This window comes from Oncorhynchus keta, chromosome 6 (assembly GCF_023373465.1).
Source record: "Oncorhynchus keta strain PuntledgeMale-10-30-2019 chromosome 6, Oket_V2, whole genome shotgun sequence".
NCBI lineage: Eukaryota > Metazoa > Chordata > Actinopteri > Salmoniformes > Salmonidae > Oncorhynchus > Oncorhynchus keta.
The window spans coordinates 31249534-31263233 of record NC_068426.1 but is presented as its reverse complement, the minus strand read 5'-3'; positions in this window follow the sequence as shown (position 1 = coordinate 31263233).

Below are 13700 nucleotides of genomic sequence, written 5' to 3'. Positions count from 1 at the left end.
CACACACAGGCACATACACACACAGGTCCATAGGTCATGCGGGTAGGCTATGTTAGGCTTGTTTGGACCCAATGGGTTTGCTTTTTCTTTGCGTGTGTGTGCATGCATACTGTACGTGCGTGCATATGGATGTGTCTGTGTATGTTTGTGTTATGAGGAGGTACCCACCACCACTGTGCTGCATGGTGTGCTAGTCATAGACGTTTGTGTGACAGAGAGACAGAGACACACATTAGAGCAGAACTGCGGTGTCACGCCCTGACCTTAGAGATCCTTTTTATGACTCTATTTTGGTTTGGTCTGGGCGTGAGTTTGGGTGGGCATTCTATGTTTTGTGTTTCTATGATTTTCTATTTCTATGTTTTGGCCGGGTATGGTTCTCAATCAGGGACAGCTGTCTGTCGTTGTCTCTGATTGGGAACCATACTTAGGTACCTTTTTTCCCACCTGTGTTTGTGGGAAGTTGACTTTGTTTGATGGCACATAGCCTTAAGCTTCACGTTTTGTATTGTTTATTGTTTTGTCGGCGTCATTTCTTAAATAAAGTAAGATGTAGGCTCACCACGCTGCACCTTGGTCCAGTTCTTTTAACGCCCGTGACATGTGGCATCTCAGCATAACGCATTTCATATGTTCATGCTGCTCAGGATTCTGTAACTGTACAGTATTCGTGGCTCCATCCAGAGTTTCCAAAAGAAATGTTCCCATTATAAAATAAAACACCAGCCATTCATACCACCCTGAATCACTGCCAATGCAGACCCAAATGCTTGTAACTGTCAAATAGTGTAGTTAAGTACAATATTTGAGGCTAAAGGAAATTTATAGGCCAGAAACCTTTAAGGCTCTGAGGCTGGTACCAAAATTAGTTTGAAGATCAACTACATCACAAAGCTTAAACTCACTTTTCTTTCCGTTACTTGTCTTGGTGGACTCTTTCAATGTGTTTAAGGACTTTTACCAGGTCATTTTCAGGCTACAAGTGATCATGGTTTCAAAAGCCTATCGCGTTGCTGACTGTATGTCTATCAATTCCTTACGGACTTCGGAATACAATACGGCTTCATACAGATAGAGAACACAGACTAGGGTTTGCATCCAATCTCTTACTGATCACACTGTCAATCCCAGCCTGATTACAAACAATTTATTGATTAACCTAAAGTAGAAATTAAACGCTTGGTAGTCCTGGAATTGAACCGAAAACATCTAATATAAATATGACAGAGAGATGGATAGATGAGAATGTTGATGTGCCCAAAATTGTTGACAGAATGACGAAGAGATGTTTCGTTCATGTGCTGCTGAATATATACGCATGTAATACAATAAAATGTACTTTGATACTCGATTACAACTTACATGCATCCGAACATTTGATAGTCAGCATCTTCATCAGGATCTATATCAGCTTTCCTGTTTGGAATTCACATTTATTTAGACACTGTGCAGTTCAATTGCACAGATAATTGCAACAGTTACTAAACATAGATTTGTGCACTATAAAACACGCAGTGAATACTAGATTCCAGCAGAAGCAGCAAACACAGTATTTCAGGGTCTGATGGTCTGAAAACATTCACCAGAGAACTGAAGAGCATGATTTGTGTTATCATCTTCCTTTTACCCACCCTCCTCTCCCTCCTACCCTCCACTATTTGTTCTCTCTCTCTCTCCCTCTCTCTACTTTCCTTCATCTCTCTCCCACCCTTCACTATCTCTCTCTCCTATATCATTATCCCTCTCCATTCCTGTCCCTCTCCCTACCCAACCATCTCTCCATTCTTACACTTTCCCTCCCTCCCTCCTTCCCTCTGCATATGCATTCAGCCAGCCCTGTGCTGATCTGAAAGCCTGTGTTGCAGATATTAGAGGAGAACAATGGGAATTGGGCTAATTTCAGCTGTGCATAATTCATCATAATCATGCACCAGCACTCCTTAAAGACATAACTCACTCTCTCTCTCACACACAGATATGCACACACACAACTCTCTCACTCGCCCTCTCCCCACCTCTCGCTCTCTCTGCTAATACATTTCAAAGCCAGAAAAACTCTCATCCCTGTGTGCGCATTTGTGTGTTGCATGTTGTGTTACATGTCGCAGGATGTACTTGAAAATCATATCAACACATTTACAGTGCACTGAAAGACCTGTGCACATAAATCAAGATCCTTCTCAAACACATGAAAATCAATTGTGAAGAACAACAGCAACAGTCTCTCAACAGAGGAAATTAGCAGCTTGTTCTAAAGTAGATTTATAGTGTGTATAAAAACATTAGGTTCCATGACATACAGTATATCCGTAAAGTATTCAGACAGCTTCCCTTTTTAAACATTTTGTTACGTTACAGCCTTATTCTAAAATTTCTAAAATTAATGTTTTCCTCATCAATCTACACACAATGCCCCATAACGTGAAAACCCATTTTTCAAAATATTTGCAAACGTATTAAAAATAAAAAACATACCTTATTTACATAAGTTCAGACAATTTGCTATGAGACTCAAAATTGAGCTCAGGTGCATCCTGTTTCCATTGATCATCCTTGAGATGTTTCTACAACTTGATTGGAGTTCACCTGTGGTAAATTAAATAAATTGGACATGATTTGGAAAGGCACACATCTGTCTATATAAAGGTCCAACAGTTGACAGTGCATTTCAGAGCAAAAACCAAGCCATGAGGTCGAAGGAATTGTCCGTAGAGCTCCGAGATATGATTGTGTTGAGGCACAGATCTGGGTAAGGGAACCAAAAATGTCTCCAAGAACACAGTGGCTTCCATCAGTCTTAAATGGAAGACGTTTGGAACCACCAAGACTCTTCCTATAGCTGGCCACCCGGCCAAACTAAACAATTGTGGGGAGAAGGGCCTTGGTCAGGAGATGACCAAGAACCCGATGGTCACTCTGCCAGAGCTCCAGAGTTCCTCTGTGGAGATGGGAGAACCTTCCAGAAGGACAACCATCTCTGCAGCATTCCACCAATCAGGCCTTTATGGTAGTGGCCACTCATCAGTAAAAGTCACATGACAGCCCGCTTGGAGTTTGCCAACGGGCACCTAAAGGACTCTTAGACCATAAGAAACAAGATTCTCTGGTCTGATGAAAACCTGACACCATCCCTACGGTGAAGCATGGTGGTTGCAGCATCAGGCTGTGGGGATATTTGTCAGCGGCAGGGACTGGGAGACTAGTCAGGGTTGAGGGAAAGATGAACGAGCAAAGTACAGAGAGATCCTTCATGAAAACCTGCTCCAGAGCGCTCAGGACCTCAGACTGGGGCAAAGATTAATCTTCCAACAGAACTACGACCCTATGCACACAGACAAGACAATGCAGGAGTAGCTTTGGGACCAGTCTCTGAATGTCCTTGAGTGGCACAATCCGAGCCTGGACTTGAACCCGATCGAACATCTCTGGAGAGACCTGAAAATAGCTGTGCAGTGACAACACCATCTGACCTGACAGAGCTTGAGAGGATCTGCAGAGAAGAATGGGAGAAACTCCCCAAATACACGTGTGCCAAGCTTGTAGTGCCATAAGCAAGAAGATTCGATAATGTAATCACTGCCAAAGGTGCTTCAACAAAGTAATGAGTAAATGGTCTGTTAGCTGCAACATCGAGAGCAACATAACAGGTTGCATCACCTGGTATGGTAACTGCTCGGCATCTGACTGAAAGGCGCAACAAAGAGTACTGTGTACGGCCCAGTACATCAATGGGGCCAAGCTTCCTGCCATCCTGGACCTACAGTACAGTTGAAGTTGGAAGTTTACATACATGTTGGTTGGAATTATTAAAACTAGTTTTTCAACCACTCCACAAATTTCTTGTTAACACACTGTCGTTTTGGCAAGTCGGTTAGGACATCTACTTTCTGCATGACACAAGTAATTTTCCCAACAATTGTTTACAGACAGATTATTTCACTTATTATTCACTGTATCACAATTCCAGTGGGTCAGAAGCTTAGTAACACTAAATTGACTGTGCCTTTAAACAGCTTGGAAAATTCCAGGAAATGATGTCATGGCTTTAGAAGCTTCTGATAGGCTTAATGACATCATTTGAGTCAATTGGAGGCCTACCTTCAAACTCATTGCCACTTTGCTTGACGTCATGGGAAAATCAAAAGAAATCAGCCAAAGACCTCAGCAAAAAAATGTAGACCTCCACAAGTCTGGTTCATCCTTGGGAGCAATTTCCAAACATCTGAAGGTACCACGTTCATCTGTACAAACAATAGTACGCAAGTATAAACACCATGGGACCACGCTGCCGTCATATCGCTCAGGAAGGAGATGCGTTCTGTCTCCAGGAGATTAACATACATTGGTGCGAAAAGTGCAAATCAATCCCAGAACAACGGCAAAAGACTTGCTGGAGGAAACAGGTACAAAAGTATCTATATCCACAGTAAACTTAGTTCTATAGCGACATAAACTGAAAGGCCGCTCACCAAGGAAGAAGCCACTGCTCCAAAACCGCCATAAAAAAAGCCAGACTACGGTTTGAAATAGAACTGTTAACCATCATGACCATCATTATGTTTGGAGAAAAAAGGGGATGCTTGCAAGCTGAAGAACACCATCCCAACCGTGAAGCACAGGGATGGCAGCATCATGTTGTGGGGGTGCTTTGCTCCAGGAGGGACTGGTGCACTTCACGAAATAGACGGCATCATGAGGAACGAAAATTATGTGGATAGATTGAAGCAACATCTCAATACATACTTCCAAAGTTGTGGCAAATGGCTTAAGGACAACAGAGTCAAGGTATTGGAGTGGCCATCACAAAGCCCTGACCTCAATCCTATAGAAAATGTATGGGCAGAAAAAGCGTGTGCGAGCAAAGAGGCCTACAAACCTGACTCAGTTACACCAGCTCTGTCAGGAGGAATGGGACAAAATTCACCCAACTTAGTGGGAAGCTTGTGGAAGACTTCCCGAAACGTTTGACCCAACACAATTTAAAGGCAATGCTACCAAATACGAATTGAGTGTATGTAAACTTCTGACCCATTGGTAATGTGATGAACTAAATAAAAGCTGAAATATATCATTCTCTCTACTATCATTCTCTCTACTCTATTCTCTCTATTATTCTGACATTTCACATTCTTAAAATAAATTGGTTGTCTTACTGACCTAAGACAGGGAATTTTTACTCTGATAAAATGTCAGGAATTGTGAAAAACTGAGTTTAAATGTATTTGGCTAAGGTCTATGTAAACTTCCGACTTCAACTGTATATGTTAGGCGGTGTCAGAGGAAAGCCCCAAAATGTGTCAAAGCTATAGTCATCCAAGTCATAGAATGCTTTCTCTGCTACCACACGGCAAGCAGTACCGTAGCACCAAGTGTAGGACTAAAAGCCTCCTTAACAGCTTCTACCTCCAAGCCATGAGACTGTGAACAATTAATCAAACTGCCACCGGATTATTTACATTGACACCCCCTCCATTTGTTTTTTTACACTGCTGCTACCCGCTTTGGCCCTACCTACATGTACAAATTATCTCTACTAACCTGTGCCCCTGCACACTGACTTGGTACTGGTACCCCCTGTATATAGCCTCGTTATTGTTGTTTTAATCCAGGCACAAGGCAAAACCCAAATTCAGACACAGGTGGCAGATGGTTGGATTCTTACAATGTTTATTAATCCAAAGGGGTAGGCAAGAGAATGGTCGTGGAAAGGCAAAAAGGTCAATACCAGATCAGAGTCCAGGATGTACAGAGTTGCAGACAGGCTTGTGGTCAAGGCAGGCAGGTACAAAGTCCAGACACAGGCAAGTGTCAAAACCGGGAGGACTAGAAAAAGGAGGATGCAAAAAGCAGGAGAACGGGAAAAACGCTGGTAGACTTGGAAACATACAAGACGAACTGGCACAGAGGGACAGGAAACACAGGGATAAATACACTGGGGGAAATAAGTGACACCTGGAGGGGGTGGAGGCAGTCACAAGGACAGGTGAAGCAGATCTAGGCGTGACAATTTTATTGTGTTTTATTTTACGTTAGTTTATTTGGTCAATGTTTGCTTAACTCGTTCTTGAACTACACTGTTGGTTAAGGGCTTTACAAGTAAGAATTTCACGTTAAGGTCTACACATGTTGTACTCGGCACATGTGACAAATTAAGTTTGATTTGATTTGAATAGTTATGTAAATGTGATATTTCTGTTTATCATTCAATACATTTGCAAAAATGTCTAATAACCTGTTTTTCCTTTGTCATTATGCGGTAGTGTATTTTAGAATAAGGCTGTAACATAGAAAAATGTGGAATAAGTCAAGGGATTTAAGCACTTTTTCGAATGCACTGTATATACTGACCAGATGAATCTATCTGAAAGCTATGATCCTTTTTGATGTCACCTGTCAAACCCACTTCAATCAGTGTCGACGAAGGGGAGGAGACAGGTTAAAGAAGGATTTTTAATCCTTGAGACAATGATACATTGATTGTGTACGTATGTCATTCAGAGGGTGAATGGGCAAGACAAAAGATTTAAGTGGCTTTGAATGGGGTATGGTAGTTGGTGCCAGGCGCACTGGATTGAATCTGTCAAGAACTGCAACACTGCTGGGGTTTTCACACTCAACATTTTCCCGTATCTATCAAGAATCGCCCAAGCATTGGAGTCAACATGAGCCAGTATCCCTGTGGAACGCTTTCGATACCTTGTAGTCCATGCCCCCGACAAATTGAGGCTGTTCTGAGGACAACTCAGTATTATGAAGGTGTTCCTAATGTTTTGTACACTCAGTGTATAACTGGTATTCCACCTAAAAACAGAACATTTTAAGTGGAACAACAGAACAGAGTAGAACAGTAGCTCGTGATGTGGTTTGGTTGGCACGGGGGACTTCCCTAAAGTTGATTGTAAATATTGTGTCCTTTTCCTGGATATGATCTTGCTCTGAGTTGCTGTTATTAAGGTTTGGACCACATGATAGAGAGTAGAAAAAAAGAAAGAAAGAGAGAGAGAGAAAGAGAGAGAGAGAGAGAGAGAGAGAGAGAGAGAGAGAGAGAGAGAGAGAGAGAGAGAGAGAGAGAGAGAGAGAGAGAGAGAGAGAGAAAGAGAAAGAGATCCTTTCATTGAATATTCCATCAGATGTTTTTCCTCTTCTCCTGCGTGGTCTTACTACTCTCATGCTTGTCAGAAGAACTCAAAGACTCAACCTCCATAAATACATAATGTGCTACATGGGTCCTGTGTGGCTCAGTTAGTTAAGGTAGTGCTTGCAACACCAGGTTTGAGGGTTCAATTCCCACAGGGGACCAGTATGGCATAAAATTATAAAATGTGTCCCCTCACTACTGTAAATTGCTCTGGATGAGATTGTATATGTCAGTTCATAATTTGATCACTCTTTTTGTCGCAAAATAGTTTCCTGCGCATCAGGAAATTCAAATGAGCCTTGTGATTTAGATATGTTCACTGTAAACCAGCAGTTTTCCTTCTCTCCGTGCTGGGGCAGTCGAGTCATTCGGACCAGTGCCAACTATCAAAATCACCCTTCCTCTCTCGCTCGCTCAAATGCTAAAGCACCAGACAGAATATGAGTAAATGTCCTACTGCTATTGTAGGCATATATAGGTCCTATTACTGCAACATTTAAAAAAGGTACAAAAATGTATTTGAAAGAATCGTAGATATTGGTCTCCACTACCACATTACAAGTGTCAAGTGTATCCGAAATGCAGCCTACCATACCCTATCAAAACTAATTCTGCACATAATATCATATGTAAAGACAAGATTAAATTGAGAATAGGAAGGTAGCCTACGGAATAGAGCACAATGGCGCATGAAAGAGAGCGACTGACTTTAAAACCAAAAACATCCAGCATAAAACGCAGCCCATGAGTTTTTTGGATCTACAGTATATAGGCTGTTATTGAAAAAGAGCGTTTCTAGCTAACCTAGAATCCCGGCAGGTATCCTAGTGGTTAGAACATTGGACTTATATATGCATAAATTGGTCACAGATACCTTTTTTTAAAAGTAGGGGTGTAGATCAGAAAACCAGTCAGTATCTGGTGTGAACACCATTTGCGTCATGCAGCGTGACACAACTCCTTTGCATAGAGTTGATCAGACTGTTAATAATTGTGGCCTGTGGAATGATGTCTCACTCCGCTCAATGGTTTTGCAAAATTGCTGGATATTGTCGGGAACTGGAAAACTCTGTCGTACACGTCGATCTAGAACATCCCAAACATGCTCTTTGAGTGACATGTCTGGTGAGTATGCAGGGAATGGAAGAACTGGAACATTTTCAGCTTCCAGGAATTGTGTACAGATCCTTGCGACATGGGGCCGTGCATTATCATGCTGAAACATGAGGTGATGGCAGCGGATGAATGGCAAAACAATGGGCCTCAGGATATCATCACAGTATCACTGCATATTCAAATTGCCATCGATAAAATGCAATTGTGTTCGTTGTCCATAGCTTATGCCTGCCCATACCATAACCCCACCACCACCATGAGGCACTTTATGAAAAACGTTGACATCAGCAAACCGCTTGCCCACACGACCCCACCGCTTTCTGCCGGGATTCATCCGTCAAGCGCATACTTCTCCAGCGTGCCAGTGGCCATCGAAGATGAGCATTTTCCCACTGAACTGCAGTCAGGTCAAGATCCTGATGAGGACGACGAGAAAGCAGATGAGCTTCCCTGAGATGGTTGCTGACAGTTTGTGCAGAAATTCTTTAGCTGTGCAATCCCACAGTTTCATCAGCTGGCGTGGTTACACGTGGACTGTGGTTGTGAGGTAGGAGGAGGTACTGCCAAATTCTCTAAAACGACGTTGGAGGTGGCTTATTGTAGAGAAATGCACGCTCCCTTAAAACTTGAGACATCTGTGGGATTGTGTTGTGTGACACAATTGCACATTTTAGAGCGGCCTTTTATTGTCTCCAGCGCAAGGTGCACCTGTGTAATGGTAATTTAGTTTAATCAGCTTCTTGAAATGCCACACCTGTCAGGTGGATGGATTATCTTGACAAATGAAAAATGCTCACGAACAGGGATGTATACAAATCTGTGCACAAAATGTGAGAGAAATGATATTTTTGTGCATATGGACAATTTCTAGAATCTTTTATTTCAGGTCATGAAACATGGTACCAACATTTTACATGTTGCGTTTATATTTTTTGTCGAGTATAAATTAATTTTTAAAAATTACAATCCGATGGTGGAACTCCTCCACTCATTCAGTGTGTGAATCAAAAGCAAAAGGGCAAACTTGCTATGTAATCGAGGCTTAAAAGTTTTACATTTCCACCTAAAAAATATCTGACCTGAATCTCAGCATATTGAGTTCATTTTCTATTTCTTTGTTTTCTCTTTCAATGGTGGAGTCAGTTAGCATAGCATATATTGTTGCTTGCTAGGTCTATACATGGTCTATGAATCAATGGTAACACTTTACTTGACACCCAGCGTCAACACATTATGACACAGTCATAACTATGTCATAATGTGTCATAACAGCTGACCTAACTTGTCACAATCTCTCATCAAACACTGTCATGACCCATATATTTACACCATATGTCACATATGTGTTATCTTATGGCTGGTTATGACACCTACATAAGAATGTCAAACCCATATTTATTCAACTAGTGTTACCGACTAAATTTTGCCTACCTCGTATTATTTATAATCATGTTTTCGTGTCATAAAAATGATTCGAAATAATACGAGATAGGCTAAATTTAGTCGGTAACACTTACTTTTATTTGGAATGGCACACCAGACAAAATTAAAAGGGCCTAATTACAGTGGCTTGTGAAAGTACTCAACCCATTGGCATTTTCCTATTTTGTTACCTTACAACCTAGAAATAAAATACATTTTTTGGGGGGGGTTGTATCATTTGATGTATACAACATGCCTACCACTTTGAAGATACAAAATAGTTTTTATTGTGAAAGTAACAAGAAATAAGACAAAAAAAAACACTAAAAACTTGAGCATGCATAACTATTCACCCCCCACAAAGTCAATACTTTGTAGAGCCACCTTTTGCAACAATTACAGCTGCAAGTCTTTTGGGGTATGTCGCTATAAGCTAGGCACATCTAGCCACTGGGATGTTTGCCCATTCTTCAAGGCATAACTGCTCCAGCTCCTTCAAGTTGGATAGGATCCGCTGGTGTACAGCAATCTTTAAGTCATACCTCAGATTCTCAAAACATTTAAACAGGTTAAACAGGTTTCCCTTAGGATTTTCCCTGTATTTAGTGCCATCCATCATTCCTTAAATTCTGACCAGTTTCCCAGTCCCTGCCAATGAAAAACATCCCCACAGTATGGTGGTGGTAGCATCATGATGATGTTCTCAGAATGATGAGAAGTGTTGAGTTTGTGCCAGACATAGTGTTTTCCTTGATGGCCAAAAAACTCAATTTTATTCTCATCTGACTTAAGTACCTTCTTCCATATGTTTGGGGAGTCTTCTACATGACACCAAACATGTTTGCTTATTATTTTTCTTACTTCTTCAGGATCTGTGTCCCTTCTATGGAACGGTTAAGTAAGTAAGTAATTAACAAGAAAATTTCCCAGGACATAGACATATCTGATTTTGGCAGATAGCTTACATTCTTGTTCACCCTTTTATATGTGAGTTCCAAATATCTCTAACGGTCGCTCCCAGCATGAGTTTTTTAGGCACGTGATATTAGAACGTTCTCTCCATTCCAGAATGTGATTGTTACGCAACGGTACATTTAATCCACACTGCCCTCAAACCAGCCTTTTTTTTATTTATAGGCTGTTTCAACTTAAATTTCAAATGATTTTCTAACGAGTTTTTATTTTCTATGAACAATTTGAATTGAGGTGTGATCCCCGTCACATAAAAATAGTCCTTTTTACTTTTGGCGGATAATACATTTGTTTGGACATTTCTGAGCCGGACAAAATTCCCCAAGCACTTCCCAATTGTTTGTGCAGTTCAAGTCTGCAGACATTTGCACATCTCCCATCAGAACAGGATCTGCACACACGTGTTCAAATTTCTGTGGCCCGCATCACAGTCATTGTTGTTTTCGTAACTAAAAATAACTTTGGAAATGTGCGTTTCTATCAAAGTAAGTGTCTTATTACATTATAATAGTTTCTGTATGTTGTTTCTAATGTAGCTTACTGTATGTATGGAGCATAATATATTTGTGTATATTCCTTATAACTGCGGACGCGTGAGGTAACATTACTAATTTCATAACCTTTATGGTGTTATATTAAATCGCGCTTATGTAGCTAGTTACATTATATATATATATATGCCATTTAGCAGACGCTTTTATCCAAAGCGACTTACAGTCATGTGTGCATACATTCTACGTATGGGTGGTCCCGGGGATCGAACCCACTACCCTGGCGTTACAAGCGCCATGCTCTACCAACTGAGCTACAGGACCACACATTCTTCTATTAGCTCTTTAAACAATGCTAATTGCCTCAGAGAAGTATTTGCTTGTGTTGTATTTTGAAGCTACCCTGGCCTTGGGCACTGCATCTCAGTGCTATATGCGTCACTACAGACACACTGGTTCTATTCCAGCGAGTCCCATAGGGCGGTGCACAATTGGCCTAGCGTTGTCCGAGTTTGGCCGGTGTAGGCCGTAATTGTAAATAAGAATTTGTTGTTAAATGACTTGCCTAGTTAAATAAATAAAAAATATGACCATGGTTTCTTTTAATTTGGCCTATTTAGCATAGCTCTGTTCTGCCCTGCCCTGCCCCCTTGTGGAGCTCAACAGTTAGTTTCTTACTGTTATAACTCAAATTTGTGATTTTGTCAATGCTATATACTATTTTTTATAGTAGTGTTTATTGTGTTACTTCTTTGTAATGTTGTTTTATTGCTATATCCTTATATTGTATTCTAATGAATAATTCCTCTTTATTCTGTACTTTCAGAATCGACAGACAGTATTTGCCAAAATCAGAACTGGAGCTGTACGTCTTTGGAGAAGAAGATTGAGGCCAGCGTTTGTATGCTAGCGTACACTCCTTAACAGTTTTACTGGGTGAAAACACAGAAAGAAAACACTATGTAATAGTTGTCTATTTTATTGCAGTATTGTGGTGGTTGGTTGAACAACAACAACTTGTTTTACTAGACTAAAAAAAACGGAGTAGGCATAACCCATATTTAATAGTCATGCAGTGACTGAATGAACAACAACTGCATTTACACCCCCCGCCTCTAAAGGCATAGTATCATGGCAGGTCACCTGTCAGTCACTAATTGCTGCAGATGTGCTCAATAGTGCTTGAGCATATGATACTGCCCAAAGCACAGAGGTGTGTCACGAGCTAAACACATGTATTTTGTATAACTTCCTCCGCTTATTTCTCCAGACTTTGCAGTGCCTCCGTGTGTGACTACCTTGAGCAGCAGTTTGAGGGACTTTGCAGGGAAAATGCCGTGCAGTGAGGCGTAGGTGATTGTCCACAGCAGGGCGACCCCCAGTGAATGGGTGCCGAGGGGTGTGGTGCTCCTCCATCAGCTCTCTCATGAGGTTCTCTCTGTACTTTTGGTAGGTAATTACTTTACCTATGAGAGAGTGGGGAGGATGAGGCAGTGGGTGAGATATTGTAACTATAATTGCATAATGGAACTGTATGTGATTTGAATGTGAACTGTACATCCAATTACAAAAGTACATTGTTCAGTAAAATGTTTCTCTCTCCCAGTCAGGTGGTCCAACTTCCCTATGGCCGACATGGTTGCTGTATGGACAGTGGAGAGGACGTCTCATTTGTCATGCCACTTTACTGCCAGCTTTTGACCGTTCCCCTTGAACTCCACCTCCCCTCTCTGCATCTTATGGCATCCGAATGCCGGCATCCCCTTCTGTTCGACCTGACTGTGCCACAGAACCCTGTGCTGTTGGAGAGCAAATGCTGGAAGAGTGTGGGGCTGCTGTTCCAATTGTCCACATACAAAGTGTGTCCCTTGCCGAGATGAGCCAGCATGGTCATCACCACGGACCCGGACACCCCAAGCCCCTCATAGTGTTGGATGTCAGTGGTGGACCCTGTGTAAACTATAATGTCCTGGACAAATCCTGAGTTCACGTCGCACATGACAAAGAACTTAACACCTAACCTGTGCCTTTTGGAGGGAATATATTGATGGAACGTCAGTCTACCTTTCCATAACATCAGGGACTCATCAATGCATAGGTCCTTGTATAGCACAAAGGCCCGACCAAATGCTGATGTCAGGCTGGTAAGAACATTTCTTATTTTGTATAACGGGTCATCAAGGATGGCAGTAGCATTGTTGACGAAATGCAGGCATCGCAGCAGAACTAGGAAATGGTTTTGGGAAAAGACGGGGGCAAAGAAGGGAGTTGCAAACATAGGATCTGTGCTCCAGTATTCACTTACAGAGTTCTTCTTTACTGTCCCCATGAGAAGGACTGTCACCAGGAAGGTATACATTTCATTAATTGTGGTTGTCACCTATTTAGCGAGTTTTCCCCCCCACTCCTGGTTCTCTTCTGTAGCTCCAAGGCATAGCGATTGGTCTCCTCTACTATGTCTCCCACCAGCTCCTCTGTCAGAAACAACTTGAAGCATTCTGCCTCAGTTGGAAATGGCAAGGGTTGTTGCACTCCAGACTGGGACTCAAAGCAAACAGCAG